Source organism: Balaenoptera physalus, assembly GCF_965194825.1.
Source record: "Balaenoptera physalus genome assembly, chromosome: 11".
Lineage (NCBI taxonomy): Eukaryota > Metazoa > Chordata > Mammalia > Artiodactyla > Balaenopteridae > Balaenoptera > Balaenoptera physalus.
Window position 1 is genome coordinate 21,810,557 of NC_138896.1, and position 20,811 is coordinate 21,831,367.

At 38.1% G+C, this 20,811-nt stretch overlaps 1 protein-coding gene and 1 long non-coding RNA gene across 2 annotated transcripts in view; one reads left to right on the forward strand and one right to left on the reverse strand.

Annotated features, from left to right (window-relative positions):
* The window catches only part of LOC309638925 (zinc finger and SCAN domain-containing protein 16-like), a 378,126-nt gene that overhangs the window by 27,879 nt on the left and 329,436 nt on the right, over nt 1-20,811 (forward strand). The window lies entirely within an intron of this gene.
* On the reverse strand, nt 579-20,149 carry LOC309638988. The gene is made up of 3 exons (XR_014251397.1): nt 17,288-20,149; nt 16,464-16,983; nt 579-14,508 (listed from the first exon to the last, which is right to left on the reverse strand). It is a non-coding gene; the product is annotated as an uncharacterized lncRNA (long non-coding RNA).

Below are 20,811 nucleotides of genomic sequence, written 5' to 3' on the forward strand. Positions count from 1 at the left end.
TCCTGATTGACTGTTTTCCTTCCTTTCTGCATTTCTCACTTCTTTGATTAAATTTACTTTCTGGAACTTGGAGGAGGCCTAGGAAGCTGAAGTTTTTCTACAAACAAGAGGTAGGCAAAGGACATGGGGTAGGGGCAGGTCTGTTTGGGGAAGTTCCCCTAGGGTCCTGCTCCATTACAAGGGGGTGGGATGTAGAAGCTTGATGGCCCATGTTCTGAGTCAAGTGAGTCAAGTGAAAGGAAGAATTTGTGGAGGGAGGGCTTCCCTTTTCAGTATGTAGATTTTCACTTAAACATCTGTTTTCAGTGTGACCCCTAGATCCGGGCATATAAAAAGCAAGCATTAAACATGAGGAATTAATGATTTTATTAACTGTATTCCTAACTTCAACATTATTTCTTCCTTGTAACTAGTTTATTATTGCTTCTCCTGTCCAAAAAGTCCTTCTTTTTTTGTTTTGCCCATCTAATTCTTGACCATACTTTAGAGCCCCGCTTATTACAGTAGTTTCATGACATTCCTAACTCTCCAGTTTTCCTGATCTCCCACAGTATTTACTGTACTATTTTAACTTCTAATTTATTTTTTAACATCTTTATTGGAGTATAATTGCTTTACAATGGTGTGTTAGTTGCTGCTGTATAACAAAGTGAATCAGCTATACATATACATATATCCCCATATCTCCTCCCTCTTGCATCTCCCTCCCATCCTCCCTTAACTTCTAACTTTAGTGCTTAAATGCAGCGCCTTATATTGTTTATCTATTATCTCACGTGTGCATATGTTCGCTCTTGAGTTACTGTTTCAAGTTTTGGAAGAAAGGAAACTGATTACTTTTTTGGTTGTACAGCTAATATTTATTAAGTTTATGCCAAGCTGACTCACAATATTAACATAGTTAATTCTCCTAAAAAAACTATGAAGTGAATAATAGAATCTCTATTTTAATGGAGGTTCAGAGTACTGAGTCACTTGCTCCAAGTTACACATAAGCCACAACTCCAGAATCCAAGCTCTTTATCTCTACTGCCCTAGGAAGCAGCCTTGTGTAATAGAAATGATATAGACTAAAGACTCAAAATCCTTAGTTTTAATCCCAGCTTTCTACAGACTACTTGTGTGATATCAGGTGAAGCCCTCTCATCTGGACCCTTTCTAATCCTTAATACCACTGATACTGTGACCTTTCAAATACAAAAAATTCTGACCAAACACTTAAATTTCTTTCATACCTTTGAGATAAAGGTCCTTAATGATTTGACCCACTTACCAATCCAGCATCATCATTTGTCACTCCCACTTGCCTTATATTCTAACCATACTGTTTTTACTTCCTAGTGTTCATCACATTTATGTCTCCCTGCACATACTGATCTTTTAATCTAGAACTTTCCTCCCACCACCTACTCTTTGCTAAGCTAATTGCTAATCCTGTTCATTCTTCAGGATTCAATTCTAACATTACCTTATCTATATTCTAGGCTCCTTATCTATATTCTCATAGCCTCTATAATAATAAAACAATTATTCTTAAAAATAATAATAGCTAACATTTAATGAGTGCTTATCATGCTTAAAACCATCACTGTTCTAAATACATGTATTTAATCACTTATTCCTCATTAGAACTCCATGAGATAGAAGCTATTTTTATCCCCAATTTATGAATGATTAAATGGGGCATAAAACTTATTACAATTAATTTTACCTGTTTCTCATTACTTTTTAAAACATACTACTAGAGGGACTTCCCTGGTTGTCCAGTGGTTAAGACTCTCTGCTTCCAATGCAGGGGGTGCAGGTTCAATCCCTGGTCAGAAAACTAAGATCTCATATGCCGTGTGGCACATCAAAAACAAAAACAAAAACAAAAAACCTACTAGAAAAATTTAAATTATATATGTGGCTTGTATTATATTTCTATTGATCAGTGCTGGTTTAGAGAGATTAGACATCTGCTCAAGGCTACAGAGCTAGTTAGTGGCACAGCCAGGACCCAACCCAGTCAGTTGGGTGAGAGAGTCCACCTTCTTCACGACTGGTCCCCATGTTGTGTCAGCATATTCTCCATCACAGAACTCATCAGTCTTTTTTACTAGACTTTGAGCTTCTGGAGATCATAAACTAAAGTCTTTAACCTTTGAATCGTCAATTCCTAACACAGTATCTGACATATAGAATATGCATGAGGAACGTTTGGTGGTTTTTTTAATGAGAATGCCACAATGATAGCAGTTTTTAAAAATTAGTCTGTCCACTTTTTTTTTTTTAAACTAAGCCCTAGAAACTACTTAAAGCAAAAGTTGAGATAAAGCCACCATCCTAATACTTGGAAGAATAATATTTGATAGTGAGTATCTCCTTTTAAAATAATTACAGGCATAAATGCTAAGAGGGATATTCAACCTGTAAACTGAAACAAATTTCAGTTTATAGTTCAGTTCCTTCAGTTTCCTTCAGAAACCATGAAGGAACCCATGGAGTAGATGGAAATTTAGGTGAGTCAGAGCTTTACACTGTCACGCACAGCATGAAAAGATGGTTTCATAAAGGACAGTGAACTCAATCAATTTTATCTGAGAAGATAAAGGAGGGCTAGGAAAAGATAATCAGATTCTTTCTGAAAGAAAAGGAGAAATGCCCTTCATAAGCATATTTGCAACACAGTGGTGAAAGATAAACACAAATTATAGTCAAGAAGTGATTGTGTGATCATTAAAAGAGCAACATTACCAACCACTTTTAATATTAATTGACTTGCTTCAAAAATTACTTGCATTTTAAAGGAAATTTTATATCAAGATTATGAATATTACAAATAATTCAACTAAATATATAACTATTAGCATAAACAATGTTCTTTTGTGTATTATCTTGTGGAACTCTGTAAGTACCTGCCATGAGGATTGGTATAAAAGAAAGGATGCACAGTAGATGGAAGTACATAAATAAAGAGGCTAAGTCTAAAATGAGGATGAGATTCAGATAACTGAACTTGAAAATCTGCAACTTTTTTAGGGTTTTCTTGGTTGCCTAATATACATGATTAACTTCATAATTTTTACTGGACTTTATAGTAGAAAATGTATTTTCCATTTGTAGAGGTACAAAATCAACTTTAATGAATTATCCAGACATTCCTCATCTTTATTTTTTGCTTGTTTGATTTTGTCCAGTAGTATGAAAGGCATATGATCATTGCATGCTTGTCAATATATCTTACATTTTTAATACTTTTATATATTATAGATATATAGATATATATGTATTTTCCCCTGCACTGGGCAGCTTGCGGGATCTCAGTTCCCTGACCAGGGATTGAACTTGGGGAATGGCAATGAAAGCCTAGAATCCTAACCACTAGGCCACCAGGGAACCCCTCCTCCCCCCACCTAAAGTCTATTTTGAAATTAACTTGCAGCTTAACTTCCTTTTTATTTATATCTGTCCAATCTTTTATTTGAAACTTCTTTATTACTTTCATCCAAAAATCAAAACACAACTAAATAAAAAGCCCATATTTTAGGGACAATAACAAGTCCTACAACTCAGGCTTATCACAAGGATTAGATAAATTAATATGTAACAAATATGTAAATACATTAATATGTAAAGCACTTAGAATGCTTAGAAAGTAGGTATGTGAGGCTAGTTTCAATTAATGTCATCCATTACATCAACAGACTAAATAAGAGAAATTATATGATCACATCAATAGATGCAGAAAAAGCACTTGAAAAAAATCCAACAACATTCATGATAAAAACTCTCAGTAAACTAGGAATGGAGGGGAACCTTCTCAACTTGATAAGACTATTTTTTAAAAATCTTCAGCTAACATCATACTTAATAGTGAGAGGCTTGAAACTTTTCCACTATGATGAGTTACAAGGCCAGGATGTCCACTCTCACCTCTCTTTTTCAAAAATGTACTAGAAGTCTTTGTTAATGCGATAAGAAAAGAAAAGGAAATAATGGTATACAGACTGGAAAAGAAGAAATAAAACTGTCTTCATTCACAGATAACATGATCATCTTTGTAAAAAATCCAAAAGAATCAACAAAAGCTCTTAGAACTCAAGAGATTATAGCAGGATTGCAAGATACAAAGTTCATACACAAAAGCCAATTGCTTTCCTATATACAAACAATGAGCAAGTGGAGTTTGAAATTAAAAACACAATACCATTTATATTAGCACTGAAAAGAATAAAATACTTAGGTATAAATCTAACAAAATATATATAAGACCTGTATGAGGAAAACTACAAAATTTTGGTGAATGAAATCAAAGAAATAAATAAATGGAGAGATATACCATAATCATGGATAAGAAGACTCAGTATTGTCAAGATGTCAGTTCTTTTCAACTTGATTTATAGATTCAGTGCAATCCTAATCAAAATCCCAACTTATATTATGAATATAAACAAACTGATTCTAAAGCTTATATGGAAAGGGACAAGACCCAGAATAGCCAACACAATACTGAAAGTGAAGAACTAAGTTGGAGGATTGACGATACCCAACTTCAAGACTTACTATAGAACTACAGTAATCAAGACAGCATGGTAAAATAATTGGTAAAAGAATAGACAAATAGATCGATGGAACAGAATAAAGAGCCCAGAAATAGACCCACATAAATATAGTCAACTGATCTTTGACAAAGGAGCAAATGCAACACAGTGGAGCAGAGATGAATTCTCAACAAATAGCACTGGAACAACTGGATAGCCACATGAAAAAAAAAAATTAACCTAGACACAGACTTTACATCCTTCACAAAAACTCAGAATGGATCATAGACACAAATGTAAAATACAAAACTATAAAACTCTTATGAGGTAACATCGGAGAAAACCTAGATAACATTGGGTATGATGATGCCTTTTTAGATACAAAATGATCCATGAAAGAAATAATTATTAAGCTGGACTTCATTAAAATTAAAAACGTCTGCTCTGCAAAAGACAATATCAAGAGAATTAGAAGACAAGCCACAGACTAGAAGAAAATATTTGCAAAAGACACATCTAATAAAAGATTGTTATCCAAAATATACAAAGAACTCAGAACTCAGCAATAAGAAAACAGCTCTGTTAAAAAAATGGACCCAAGATTTTAACAGACACCTCCCCAAAGATACACGAATGGCAAATAAGCATATGAAAAAAGTTCCACCATGATATGTCATCAGGGAAATGCAAATTAAAACAAGTAGATAACACTACACATCTACCAGAATGGCCAAAATCTGGAACACTTACAAAAACAAATTCTGGGGAAGATGTGGAGTAATAGAAACTCCATTCACTGCTGGTGGGAATGCAAAACGTACAGCCACTTTGGAAGACAGTTTGACAGTTTCTTACAAAACTAAACATACTCTTACCGTATGATCCAGCAATTGTGCTCCTTGATATTTACTCAATGAACTGAAAACTTATATTCACACACAAAAAAAGGGGCAGCATAGACAGATAGATACATACATACATATATAGATAAAGATACATATACAAGCTCAGGTAGTGAAAAATGCTATCAAAAGAGTAAGGTAAGGGGATAAGGAATAAAGAGGATCTTTATTGTAGATAGGATGGCCAAGGAAAATTTTTATGGGAGGAAACATTTGATCAGACCTGAGTAAAAAGAGGGAGTGAGCCATGAAGATATCTGAGGACAGGCCCAGAGAACAGCAAGTACAAGATCTCTACATCAGAATCCTGAGGTGGGAATAACTTCAGGATGCTATGGGAAGAATGGGAGGCCAGTGTACCTGGAGAGAGTAGTAAGCTAGGAGAGTGTAAGAAATGAGGAATGGATAATTATGTGGTATAAAATACAGCCAGCCCCCGGGATCTGAGGTTGGTTTAATCCATGTGTGCAGAACCCACAGTTACTGATGGCCAACTGTACTGAACAATTTTACAGAAGAGACTTGAGCATACCAAGATTTTGGTATCCACGGGGGTCCTGGAACCAATCCCTTGTGGATACTGAGGGATGACTGGAATGCCATCTCCCTTATTCTTCAAGGATATGGGAGAACTTGCTTGTTAAATTCTTACAGTATAGGACTTACTGGCTTTATTATCATAGGCAGTGTTATTTAATGGAAAAAAACACTCAGCTGGGGATAAAGGACCCTGGATTCTAATATCTGAGTAAAATGCTGTAAAAGTATTAAGCAAGTCATTTTGAGTCTTAGTTTCTTCAGTAACAAAATAATAGGGTTAACAGTATCTGCTCCCCTTGTTTTACAGAATTTTGTAGGGATTAAGCAAGATTAAAAAATTTTAAAGGCCCACTAAATTTGAACATTTGAAGGGAGAGGTTTGGAACACTGCTTCTCAAAATGTGGTCCCTAGACCAGCAGTCTGGAAATCACTTTGGAACTTGCCAGAAATGCAAATTCTTAAGTCCCACCCCAGACCTACTGAATAAAAACTGGCAACGGTCTTAGTAATCTGTGTTTTAACAAATCCTCTAGGTGATTCTGATGCACACTCAAGTTTGAGAAGCACTGGTTTAGAAGAAGGTGAAACTGTTGAGCCAGTCCCCAAATTACCAAGCAATGAGAATTTCCTCTTGGAGGTTCAGAACGTTGCTGCTTGCAGCTGCCATGAGCTAGTAAATATACTGAATATTTCACATAATTCAGGATCTCAATGAGCAGGAACTGGTCCTTATAATGACTGGAGGAAAGGGCCCCTACTAGCATTTAATGTGTAAGAGCCAGGATGTTAGATGCCCTTCAGCATAGAATAGTCCCATACAATTTTCAAATGTCCTGCAGGACATTCACATGGGTGTAAATCTGTTGACAATTAGCAGAGCCTAGAACCTAACTCTTTTTTACACACGACTACAGAGTTTTGTGTTTGTTTTTCCAGTGCTAATATACAATGATTTTTGTATAAAGGTAACTACAGTCTAAATCAAGGTACTTTTTCTGAATTTTACTAACATTTGGATATTTTATCAGCCTGAGATGCAGTGTGTTCCTTTTTTATTTCTCCTCTATTTTAGAGTTGTAGCATTATATAGCTTTTAAAAGTATGTAGGTTAATTTTACTATTTAATAAACTTTATTTCAGGATAGACATGAAAGCATTACAAAATATTTTTTATAAAAAGGGACTGTTCAGTCTGAAAGAGTTGAGAGCCACTGACATATATTGCATCATTTAACCTCACAACACCCTGATGAAGGTACTCATCAAAGTTAAGTAACTTGTGCAAAGTCACCACACAATCAATAAGTCTCAAAGCTAGGATTCAAATTCAGACTTGTTTGCCTTCAAACACCAGGCTTAATGAAAACTATTTTCACACAAAAACCTGTACATGAACACTTAGGGCAGCATCATTCATAATTACCAAAAACTGGAAAAATTCAAATGTCCATCAACAGGTGAATGGATTATAAAAAAAACAAAAAACTGTGGTATATCTATTCAGTGGAATATTACTGAGCAACAATAAGGAACTGACATACACAAGATGGATGAACCTCAAAGGCATTGTGCTGAATGACGGAAGCCAGTCTCAAAATGTTACGTAATGTATGATTCCATTCAAGACATTCTGGAAAAGATAAAACTACAGAGATGGTGAATAATCAGTGACTTCCAGGGGTTAATGGTGGAGGAAGAGTGTGAAAATAAGCGAGAGCACAAGGAAGGGTTTGGAGTGAAACTGCTCCTGATTGTGGTGGTGGTTACAGGAACCTATATTTATGTTAGAACCGTGCGCCCCTCTCAGAACGATTTTACTGTATGATAATTACAAAACTAACTAAACCAGGCCGTTTTCTCTGTGCCATGATGGATAAAAGACTGGCGTGGAAAAATGGGGTCACTTGAGGCAACACAAGGAGTGATTTTATTTTGGTCGAGGCTTCAAGCATCCCCTCTCATACAGACCCCACCACAAAGGCCCGGAAGTTTTCTTCCCACCTTCTCACACAAAGCTCCTGCCCCTGTGTTCTCCTCTCACCCATCAAGGTGAGGAAAAGGAAAGCTATCTTTCCTCAGATCCAGTCTCCAGATCACTCTCACACTCGATCTCATCGATTTCTTACCTCTCTTTTAATGCAAAGTCGTCGCCTCCACCTTGCAGTGCTCTGGCTGCTGTGACATCACGAAGGCTCTGTTCTCTGTATTATCGTTGGTTCTGTTTCCTTAGTGACCCTGGGCCTCCACCAGACGAGTCCCTGGTCCGGGCTAGGGGGCTTTCTCTTATCCAGTTTGAGGCTCTTAGAGAATTCGCCTCTGCCCCTCCCTCTAGCGCACCTATTTCTGACATCTGGAGGCCAGTCAGGGCCTAGTATTTTATCACCAGCGCCCGCCAGCTGCTGTCACTCTCTGGATGGTCCCCGTAGCGCCAGGCTCCAATGCCCAGAATCCGTCGCAACCCCGGGGCTCCTGAAACCCCGATCTTGCACAGCCCACGAGCTGGCTCGAGTTTCCGCGGAGACACACCACAAGTCCGATGGCCTAGAGGGAGCGTCCTGGTTTCCCCCGGGGCCCTTCAAGGGTTAGCGACAGCCACAGGTAAAAAGGTGAACCTCTGCCACCACTTCTTCTGAAAGAGCAAGGCCTACCCCCAGCGAAGCTTCAGACTCTGCGAGGCTTGACCCACTTGTCCCGAGCTAGGGGAACCCCAGACAGCTCGCAGCGGGGAGCACTGACAGTGTTCCCCGGTCCCAGAACTACGCTTGCGCGCCTCTAGCCGTCCCTTGAACCCGTTCTCCCTCCAAGGAATACATTTCCCAGCAAGTCTGCGGCTGCTCTGTTTCAGGGGCAGGGGCGTGGCTAGATTCGACCCCTGTGATCCTAAATGGGCAGAACTAGGCGTGGCCACTGGAGAGCATCGCTGGCCTGGGGTTTTCCCAGTATGGTCCTGATTTATGTGACACCTCCACGATGACTGGGATTTACGTGAATAATTTGCATGAAACAAAGTTCTTCCAAATCACAGCATTCACTGTTCTCTAGTAAGCAAAGGACAAAGGCAGATTCCTATTATCTTTTTACGACTTACATTAAACCACTAATTAAAAATTATAGTGTCATAGGAAAAGCAGCCTCCTTTATTTTATAATAGCCAGTGATTATTAAGCACATACTGTGTGCCAGGCACTCTTACACTTTATATGTATTATCTCATCTGAAAAAGCAAAAATCAGCTCTGCCATTAACCAGACTCAGATGACATTGATAAAGCCTGCTGCAAAGTTAATAGCAAACAATCTTTCCCCCAAATCATACTGCAGCTGTAGTGTCATAATGATCCTCTTTAAATACTGCTTTCTTACCAACGACATCCCCATCTTTGTCTTGCTACTCCCACTTTAAAAAAAAAATACTGAGAAATGTTGTTTGCTAAAATCACAGACTGTTAAACTGTTTGACATCCTATCAGGAAAAATGAACGTCTCACTCTTGCCTGGAAGATCAGAGCCCTCTTTGAAAGAAAAACAATCTCTATTTCCAAACCAGGTACAGAGCTTCAGATACAGCATTTTCAGACACAACATATCACATTTACCATAACTTTGAGATTTCTAAAGAGAGAAAACCCGGAGTCCATTTTTTTAATCCAAACCTGCCTTGCAATGAGCCTATTAAAATGCTACAATAACCCTGGTTCATCCTTTGTGAGGTGCTCCATGGTTCTGCTGGTGACCTTGTGGTAGCAAGTGAATAAATATAATTTTGTTGGACTATAAGTTTATCTCTGGTAGTCCTTATCAGATGTGTTTTAACACATTTTACTTCAAAACATAAGCTCAGAGACTGGCACACTGTAATCAAATAATTAATGATTTATGTAATCTGTTTCCTCATTTTACAGATTACAGATGAGGAAACAGATTCAGAGAGGCTAAGTAACTCACCCAAGGTCACCCATATGGTTTGGCTACAAGAACTCATATTCTTAATTGCTGTGTTTTGTGCCCAACTACTTTCCAAATGCAAAGAAACAGCCCCAAGATGTTACTTGCTTAACGTTTCACAAATAGCAAATGGCAAAACTACGATTAGAGTCCTTATCTAATCCCAGTCCAGTTCTTTTCCTACTCTACGTCACTGTACTTTCTGGATATGTATGTTTGTGCGTACAATCTAGCTCATCTGCCTGATTTTGTATAGACTTCTGTATACTATTTATCCATGACAATATCTCTGAGATCCAATACCTTCATATTTAAAATGGAAAATAAATTAGGTGCCATCCCTTGGTAAGTTATGGCCTTGATATTTTTTGTTGTTCATTCTAGCAGTGATGAATGTTAAGGGGCCTCGCACTGAGAAGCATATCGGTTATTGTGAGAAATCAGTAATGCACAGAAAAGCACAGTGCCTGGTGCTGAATAAGTGTTGTGTCTGCATCACTTAAAATGTCTTCAGTTCCTTCCTAAATGGACAAGCCTGAGAAAACCACCATCAGTGGATTTAGGGGATTGGCTCTCTACGTTTCTAGATTCTTATATCTAAACAAGTCTCTCATATCTTTTGATTAAGAATGGACAGAATTTGAGATCCTCACAAGCTATGGCGTTCTCCCGCAGTACATTTTGAAGATTGTTCTTTAGTGGTTCCTAAGGTGGTTGTGAAGATTAAACGAGTTAGTAATGTAATGTTGCTGAGAACACAGCCTGGCAAATGACACAAGGAGCATCTCAAGGAAATTGGGAACAGTTAAGAGAGAGTCAAATGGAACTCATAATTAAGTATCTAGGACCCCAATAAAAACTGCCATGGACATTCAAATAAAGCAAAATAAGAAAAATACAAGCAATCCTATCAGGGAAAATTAAAAACTAGAAAATCATTGTCAAAATAAAATAGGCATGATTAAATTTTATGATATTCAGTGATGCAGCAAGAGATGGAAATATGTATATACATATATGTGTGCATGTGACGTGTGTGTAGAGAGAAAAAGAAATGGATGCTGCTGAACTTGAATCTGGATCCTGTAGATTTGCAAATTTAAATAAAGACCCAGTTTTACAAACTTTTTAAGAATGTTACAGATCTTAAAGAAAAAATATATTATCTGAAAGAGAAACAACAGGAATTATTGAATGGGCTATTAAAATTTTTTCAAGTATTTGTTGATGTATAATTTTTAAGTATACAGGTAAATGACTTGACAAATGTATACACTTGAGTAATCACCACCCCCATCTCTCTCTACAGAAAGTTTCCTAGTGCCCCTTTGCAGTCAGTATCCCTGCATATAACATTTTAACAATTTCCCATTAAATATATGAAATCAGAATTTTTTAAATTAAAAATACAGTTGAATCATAGATTCTATAATGAAAATTTTATATAGTACTTTATTTGAAGTTATGTCTCTTGGATTTGTTAACTAACAGATTTTGCAAATGAAAACCAGCATTATTGACTTTTACATACTCAAACCGCCCAAAATACCAGTTGTTAGAACCATATCAAAATAACCACAATGTCATTAACCCATCAATGGATAGCTTAAATTGAAGTTAATTGAAGTTTAAGTTATATTTTCCATTTATTATCACTGAATATTGACCTAAAGATTTAGAGAAATAATTTTTGTACAATATATTGAAGCTATTTCTGTTGTCAGTGTTTGGCTGTATTGTAATTGTTGCAGTGCTATACAATCTAGAGTATATTTTAAGTTGTATTTGAACTTACACTGATTAACAGTCAACTAAAACTAAATAGAAATAAAGTTTAAGGAGGAAGCAGAGCAGTTCTGTGAAGGAACATAAGGAGTAAACCAAGTCTCCCAGTTCAATCATGTTTAGGTGATTTCTGGTTTTATTCTTCTATGTTGTGGGTATTTCAGGGGAAATCTGATTTATTATCATCTTACCTTTCTACCTAAGGCCGAATCTCTTAAAATGACATTGTAAACCAAGTGCAAAGTAATAAGAAATAGGCTTGGAGATTTAGTATCTTTATCTTTCCCAATCTTCTACTTGCTCACTGGTATGTTCAAAGGGGAGAAGATAGACTTCAAAGAGTACATGCTTACATCCTGTAGAATCTATTTTTGTGAAATAAATCTTGAAAATCACTCTCTGTCCATGCGTCTTTCCTTAGATAAAACCTCGTGGTGTTGGGGATGAGAAGGTAAAGAGAAGCATAGTGATGGAATTGCTCTGTTAAAGGGATCAGTTATTTAAAAGGTATCCTCTTGCTCCTGCCGGTCCTCTGGTATTGTCTCTGTTATGGTGGAGAAGACCCATGTGATAGATACCTGGATTCCTGGCTTCTCTGAATAGAAACTGTAGATACAGAATTTGAGATGCTCTTCCTAATTAAAAGCAGTTTCTCAATTTTATTTGGGTGATTCTATTTCCAGTTGGGGCATTCCTATTTTTAAAAGCCTAAAAAAGTTTCTGAGGATGGGAGTACAATAAATCTGACCAAAAATCTATTAACGATACAAGCATTTACTACAGAGTCACTGTACAAAGCCCTAAGAAAAAGCTGCTAGGGAATATCAGAACCACACAATACCTGTCCTCAAGTACAGTATCTCACAAAATTTATTTAGTGCTCTCTTGCTCAGAATATTAACTTGCTGACCTTTCATGAAATGTCAAATCTTACATAAACTTTCCTTATGTTAAAATCTTTGATATCTGGTGGTGACTGATATTTACCAGAAGTCATTTGTACTCATCACATTCACGAAATTTCTAGGCAGTGTGAGTTGGCAGATGCTTAAAAGAACTAAACTCTGGCTGAAGGCTTTTCACACTCACTACATGCACAGGGTCTTTCTCCAGTGAGCATTCTTTTGGTGTTTGGTGAGACTTGCATTCTGGCTAAAGACTACCACATTTACCACATTCATAGGGTTTCTCTCCAGTATGTATTATCTGACGTGTGGTAAGGTGTGAACTCTGGCTGAAGGCTTTCCCACACTGGCTACATTTACAGAGTCTCTCTCCAGTGTGAGTTTTCTGATGTTTGGCAAGTTTTGCACTCTGGCTAAAGGCCTTCCCACGTTCATTACATTCATAAGGCTTCTCTCTGGTGTGGATTACTTGATGTATGGTAAGGTGTGAACTCTGGCTGAAGGCTCTCTCACATGCATTACACCTGTACAGGTTCTCTCCAGTGTGAGTTCTGTAGTGACTTCTGAGAGCAGAGTGGTCTCTGCAAGCCTTCCCACAGTCAACACATTTAAAGACGTTTTCTCCATTATGAGTCCTCTGATAATGAGTCAGGGATGATCTTTGGCCAAAGCCTTTCCCACACTCATTACATTCATATGGTTTCTCTCCAGTGTGTATTTGTGATGCTGAATAAGAGCTGACCAATTTCAGAAGGCTTTCTTTCATTGTAACTTTGTACTCAGAGGGTTTCTCTCCAGTGTGTATTCTTTTATGTTTAATAAATGATGAGCTCTGGCTGAAGGACTTCCCACACTCATTATGTTCATAGGGTTTCTCACCAGAGTGAGTTCTCTGATGTGTGTGTGGGTTTTTTTTAAAGATTTATTTATTTATTATTTATTTTATTTATTTTTGGCTGTGTTGGGTCTTAGTTGTGGCATGAGGGATCTTTCGTTGCAGTGCGTGGGCTTCTCCTTAGTTGTGGTGTACGGGTTTTCTCTTCTCTAGTTGTGGCACGCAGGCTCCAGGGCACAAGGGCTCTGTAGTTGTGGCACGCGGGTTCCAGAGTGCATGGGCTCAGTAGTTTGCGGCATGTGGGACCTAGCTGAGGCGCGCGAGCTCAGTAGTTGTGGCACACAGGCTTAGTTGCCCTGGGGCATGTGGGATCTTAGTTCCCTGACCAGGGATGGAACCTGCATCCCCTGCATTGTAAGGCAGATTCTTCACCACTGGCCCACCAGAGGAGTCACTCTGTGATGTTTAATAAGAGAACTCCTGCTGTAAGTTTTCACACAGTAATTGCATTTGAAGGGTTTCTCTCCACTGTGGATTTTCTCATGCTGAGTAAAGGTTACATTCTCACTGAAGATTTTCCAACTATTACATTCAGAAGATTTCTCTCCAAAATGAGAAGATAAGGGTGACTCTTTGGATGATTACTAAGAAAAGAATAGTAACTGAAAGTTTTCCCACATTCCTTACATTTGTATTGTTTCCCTACACTGCACATTTTATGTTTCATTAGTTCCGTATTCTGTTTGAAAATATCTTCAGTCATATCACACTTATATGGTCTCTTTCCTATAGGAATTTTTGTTGTATAATAAGATATATTCTTGCAAATTTTCTTTTTGCCTGGCCCCTCTCTTTGTTGAGTATTTTCTTGCTGGCAACTGACATTTGATCCCGTACTCTGCTGCTCTCCCTCTTGGCTCTCCAACCTATTCTTTACATTCTCCATCTTCTCTCAAGTTTAGGTTTCAGGGACCATCTTTGGTAGGTCTTTTCATTATTGCTCCCAAGGTGGTCTTATTCAGAAACATCCTGGTTTTCAATAGACTTTTTGGTCTCCAGATTATTTTCTCAGCCTGAAAGAAAATTTTTTAAATGCACGTGTCTTGTGCTGAGTGACAGGAAACTGGTGAAGATGAAGTGATATCATGAAAATATGTCCACAGATATATATGGCTCTTACACTCTGAAATATGTCTTTGCATTTAACATCACAGAGGGATGAGGAAGGAAAAAAACATACATAGGACAAGAATGGTATGAAAGGGGGCCACATCAATCTATATACATAATTCAAAATGTGAGAGAAGGAAGGGAGGTGATCCGGTGGGAAGCATCATCAGAAGTTAGACAGATGGACCAGAAAAAAGGAAAATGGTCATGCCATTTGCAGGGAAATGACTGGGGTTGGGGGTAGGGGGGTGGGGGAGAGAATACTGGAAAGCCGGAGGCAAAGCAATTACTCAGAGATCTTTGGGCACTTATTTCACTTTTTACAGTCGAGTGAGAATATCACCTCCTGCTGGTGTTTTCAATACCAGAATCAGGAAAGCCCAATCTGAGTAAACTTTCTTTAAATGAAAGTAGCAAGCTTCCTGAAGAGTGACAAATGCCCCTAGTATAAAATTATGTGGTACACCATGTGCAAAACAATGTCACCTTCAGGTACCTGGCTTTTGTTGGGGGATTCTGGGGAATGTGGTGAGGCACAGTGAGATATGCTGCATCTGTTCCTGCTCTGTAGGACCACCTAAGTTTCAAGCTTGAAGACAGTTGGCTAATTAGTTTAGAAATTTTCAGGGTTTCTTTTTATTTGGTAAGGAGGCTCTCTTTCCCCCAATCCCTAGCCCATTTGAAACATGCATATGTATAATAACTGTGGGAAGGCATCTGAGCTTAAAATCTAGGTCTTCGTGCCTAAATTATGTGAGTCTCCTGACTAATTTCATGGCTGGCAGTCTCTCATCACAGCCATCTACATTCTCCCAATCTGTTCTCTACAATCTCAAGGTGACACTGTTTTGCACCCAGTGGGGTTTTATAACCATGGACCACACAAGAGTCTAGGTAGGTGGTGAGGGCAATCATGGCATTCCAAAGTGTCAGGGACCCAGGCTCTTCTATCTTGTTTGTCCGTCATGTATAAACTTGACCTCATACTCCAAGATTATAAGGAGAACAGAAGGGGTAAAGAAGGGCAAGGATCAGCCATTTCTTCAGAAAGTTTCCCAGAAGCTGCCACCTGACACTTCTGCATATATTCCATTGAGTAGAATTCTAAGATAGCTCCAAGATTCCCACTCCTGTGGTATTAACTCTGTATAATCTCCTCCCTTTGAGTGTGTGTAGCTCCTGTGACTATGGTGGGGTAGTCATTCCCTTGATTAGGTTACATTATATGACTCTATGGTAGCAGACTGGACAGATTCTCCTTCTGGCTGTGAAGAAGCAAGCTGCCTCACTGTGATAGGGCCATGTGGCTAGGACCAAAGGACAGCCTCTAGTTGCTGAGAACAATGCCCAGCCAACAGCCAACAAGAAAATGGGTCCTACACATAAGGAACTGAATTCTGCTAACAAACTAAATGAGCTTAGAAGAGGATCTCAAGCCTCAGATGAGACTGTGGTTCCAGCTGGCATCTTGATTTCAGTCTGTATTAAACCCTGAACAGAGAACCCAATTGAGCCTTGCTCTGACTTCTGACCTACAAAAATGTGAGATAATAAATGGGTGTTGTTTTCAGCTGCCAAATGTGTGGTAATTTGTTATGCAGCAACAGGAACCTAACACAAAATGTTTAATGGATGGATAAATAAACCAATGACTTAAAGAGGTGATTACTAGAGAATGGTACTGTTGAGAGGGAGCTTTTTCTACAGAACCTACCATTTACCACAGTAAGTCAAATAACTTTAGATCTGATTTCAGAAGTACATATATGGGAACATAAATTTTAAGGTGAGAGGATAAAATGTGTTAATGCTCTGAACACTGGAATGGCATTTCTGATGGGAATAAACTCATATTTACCTGGTGTCCTGCAGTTAGATGCATGGTAGCCAGCCTCTCTCCTTTGGGCTCCATTTTGAGGGAAGGAAGAATCCTGGGAAGACAGAGATGTCAAAAGAACATGGAGTCCTGAAGACAAACTACTGACCAGCAAGTCCCTCAGAACAACAGATGTGGCCCCTACCTTCTCTCCAAAGAAAGCTATCAAAGGAAGCAAAAGGACAGATATAACTCCTAATTCCTAAGTTTCAGAGAAAGGAATTCCTATCTCTGTTATTAGAGTGGGTTGCAGGTAACAGTTATCTGGATGCTGTCAGGGGCAGGAACAGAGAGGGAAGCATGAGGACATAGGATGCCTGGGCAGGGAACACTAGGAGGTGACAATCAGATACAAAAAGGAAGATGAAAATATTAAGGAGAAACTTTACCTCAATCAGGTGTTCATGTAGTATAAAGTGTTATATCCTTTTTGGAAAGTAATTTGGCCCCACATACCACAGAATCATGCAGCATTCTTTTGCAGTAATAGTACTCTTAACAACTAGTTATAAGAGAATCATTTTTTTTTAAATTAATTAATTAATTAATTAATTTTTGGCTGTGTTGGGTCTTCGTTTCTGTGCAAGGGTTTTCTCTAGTTGTGGCAAGTGGGGGCCACTCTTCATCGCAGTGCGCGGGCCTCTCACTATCGCGGCCTCTCGTTGCGGAGCACAGGCTCCAGACGCACAGGCTCAGTAGTTGTGGCTCACGGGCTTAGTTGCTCCGCGGCACGTGGGATCTTCCCAGACCAGGGCTCGAACCTGTGTCCCCTGCATTGGCAGGCAGATTCTCAACCACTGCGCCACCGGGGAAGCCGAGAATCATTTTTTACAAAACAGAATCTTTTAAAAACAAAAACAAATCGCAGGTTAAAACATGATCCCTGCAGAAAGCACTAAAATATCAAAAATTCCAAACAATCTAAATATGCCATAAAAAGAAATAAAATTTACAAAGTATTAAAATGGCTTCTTGAAGGAACAGCCCACCTCTATCAAAATAATTATGAAAACTACACAGCCAACATATAAAATGCTTGTGATAGAATGAAAATGTCTGAAACAATTATTGTGACTATTCTACAATTATAATTGAGTAAAAAGTATGCATTTATCTAGGCAGGGAGTGGAAAGAAACATGGAAAATACACTTGATATGTTATAAGATTCTGGCTGATTTTTGCCCTTTTCACTCTTGTTGGAAAGTTTGTGCAGTAATAGAAAATAAAATTACTTAGGATTGACTCTGTGCCTAAAGAAGGGTAAGGAAAACTTATGTTTCCTACTTTTACCTTGTAGACTGCCTTCTTCTAAGCTTATTCCATTAGTACATTTTTTCTATAAGCCATACTTATTTCTTCCTCATTTGGGTTAAATCCTCCAGAGACACAATCTTCATTATTTTCAGAGTTCTGAGACAAATTTTAAACTCCTTGTTCAGGAGGATCTGAAACTGCTTCAGCACAAGTAATTTCACCATTTCTTTGATCTTGCCAGTGCCAATGCTCTAAAGACCTCTTGGTAAAGTTTGTCTGTTGATTGATCCTGCACAACTAGCTTTTCCTCCACACAGGGGTTCAGAAGATGTCTGAAAGCAGCTGGAAGCTAAAGCTTCTCTTCAGACTGCAAATTCTCTTCAAAGATGTAATTTCTTTGGAGGCTCACCTCCATCTCAGGCATTTGAGCTGTACTTTCAACCTCTGAAGTTCCAAGCTGAGGTCTCTATCCAGAAAATCTGTGGGCAGAAACACAACTGCAAACATTTACTGAACAGTACTCTGTAGAGGACACCAGGATTCCAAACTTTTAAAAGATGTTAAACTATTAGGGGGAAGGTTGACGGGAACATTTATTATATATAAATCAGATTGACGAGCAAAACAGTGAGACATCAAGCCATCATATGCCTCCTGGTGTGATGCAAAATGAAGGACAAAACCACAGGTATCAGTATTCTTGTCAGAAAATTGAATCTAAATCTAAATATAGTCTTTAGATATAACCACCAGCTTGCAGAGATTACAGAAGATAGAACTGTTTAAAAAAGAATTGTTAATTGATACCACTAATATGTAATTATCCAAATCCAAAACGTAGGAAATTCTACATGATGAATGACCCTGTTTCTTCAACAACAACAACAACAACAAACAAACAGAATGGCATGGGGAAAAAAAGAAAGGAGATTGTGAGAAAATGGCAGAGTAAAGAAATCCAAAGGTCTGTCCCTCCACAAAAGCAACAATCGCAATTCTGGAAAAAACTGTCAGAATCAACTGTTTTAAAATTCTAGAAATTAACCAAAACTTGCAGCAGCCATCGGAATGCTTAATAATCAAGGAAAATCATCTGAATCTTAGTAAGAACAGTGAGCTTTATGGCATTTTAACTGGTCCCATTCTACACTCCCTAGTTTGGCAGTGGCCTTGAAGATAATAGCCCCCATTTTCAGCACGGGTACTAGTACCAGAGGGAATAGAATAGACCTCATCCACAAAGAATTGTGATTTTTTTGTTTTTGCCTGTCAGGTGGCTTCATGGAGAAATGACTCAAAGAAAATATAAGAAGATTGAACACTTACTAATTCATTGTATGAGGCCAATATTACCCTAATACTAAAGACAGAAAAAGACATCACAAAAAAAATCAAAACTACCTAACAATATCCCTTATGAATCCAGATGTCAAAATCTTCAACAAAATACTAGTAACTTGAATTCAGTAGCATATTTAAAATATTATATACCACAGCCAAGTGAAATTTATCCCAGGAATGCAGGATGATTCAACATAAAAAATCAGTGTAATATACCTTATTAACAGAATGAAGGGGGGAAACCACTAGATCATCTTAATAGATGTAGAAAAAGCATTTGACAAAAATCCAACACCCTTTCATGAATAAATATATATATATATAACACACACAACAAACTAGGAAAAGAAGGGAACTTCCTCAGCCTAATTAAGGGCATCTATGAAAAAAACCACAACTAACAACATGCTTAACAGTGAAAGACTGAAAGCTTTCCCCCTAAGATCAGGAACAAGACAAGAATGTCCATTCTTGCCACTTCTATTCAACACTGTACTGGAAGCTCTAGCCAAGGCAATTCAGAAAGAAAGAGAAAAAAAAATGCATCCAGATTGGAAAGGAGCAAGTAAAATTATCTCTATTCACAGATGACACAATCTTATATCTAAAACCCTAAAGAATCCACACACACAACACACACACACACACAGACACAAACTATTCCAACAAACGAGTTCAACAAAATTGCAGGATAAGATAAAACTGAAAGATCAATTTGCAAAAGTCAGTTGTATTTCTATATACTAACAATGAATAATCCAAAAATAATATTGAGAAAACAATTCTATTTATAATAGTATGAAAAAGAAAAAATACTTAGGAATAAATTTAACCAGAGAAGTGCACAAATTTTACAATGAAAGCTATAAAACACTGTTGAAAGAAATTAAAGAAGATCAAAGTAGGGCTTCCCTGGTGGTGCAGTGGTTAAGAATCCGCCTGCCAATGCAGGAGACACGGGTTCGAGCCCTAGTCAGGGAAGATCCCACATGCCATGGAGCAACTAAGCCCGTGTGCCGCAACTACTCAGCCTGCACTGTAAAGCCCACGAGCCACAACTACTGAGCCCGTGTGCCACAACTACTGAAGCCTGTGTGCACTGAAGCCTGTGTGCCTAGAGCCTGTGGTCTGCAACAAGAGAAGCCACTGCAAGTAGAAGACCGTGCACCGCAACGAAGAGTAGCCCCTGCTTGCCGCAACTAGAGAAAAGCCCCTGCACAGCAACAAAGACCCAATGCGGCCAAAAATAAATAAAGAAAAGAAAAGAAAAAAAAAGATCAAAGTAAATGGGAAAATATCTGGTGCTTATGCATTGGAACACTTAATATTGTTTTAAAGGCAATATTCCCTGAGTGATTTACAGACTCAGTGATACAAAATCTTAGCTGCCTTCTTTGCAGATATGGACAAGCTGATCCTAAAATTCATATGGAATTGCAAGGGACACCAAATAGGGAAAGCAATCTTGAAAAGAACAAAATAAGACTCACATTTCCCTATTTCAAAACTTACTACACAGCTACATTAATCAAAATAGTGTGGTATGAGCACAAGTCAGTGGAACAGAAGTGAGAGTCAATAAACCTGTGTGACTATGGTCAATTGATTTTCGACAAGGGCGTCAAGACCATTCAATGGGGAGTCACTTTGGGGAATCACTTTTTCAACAAATCCACATCCAAAAGAATGAATTTGGACCCCTATGCCCACATATTCAAAAATTAACTCAAAATT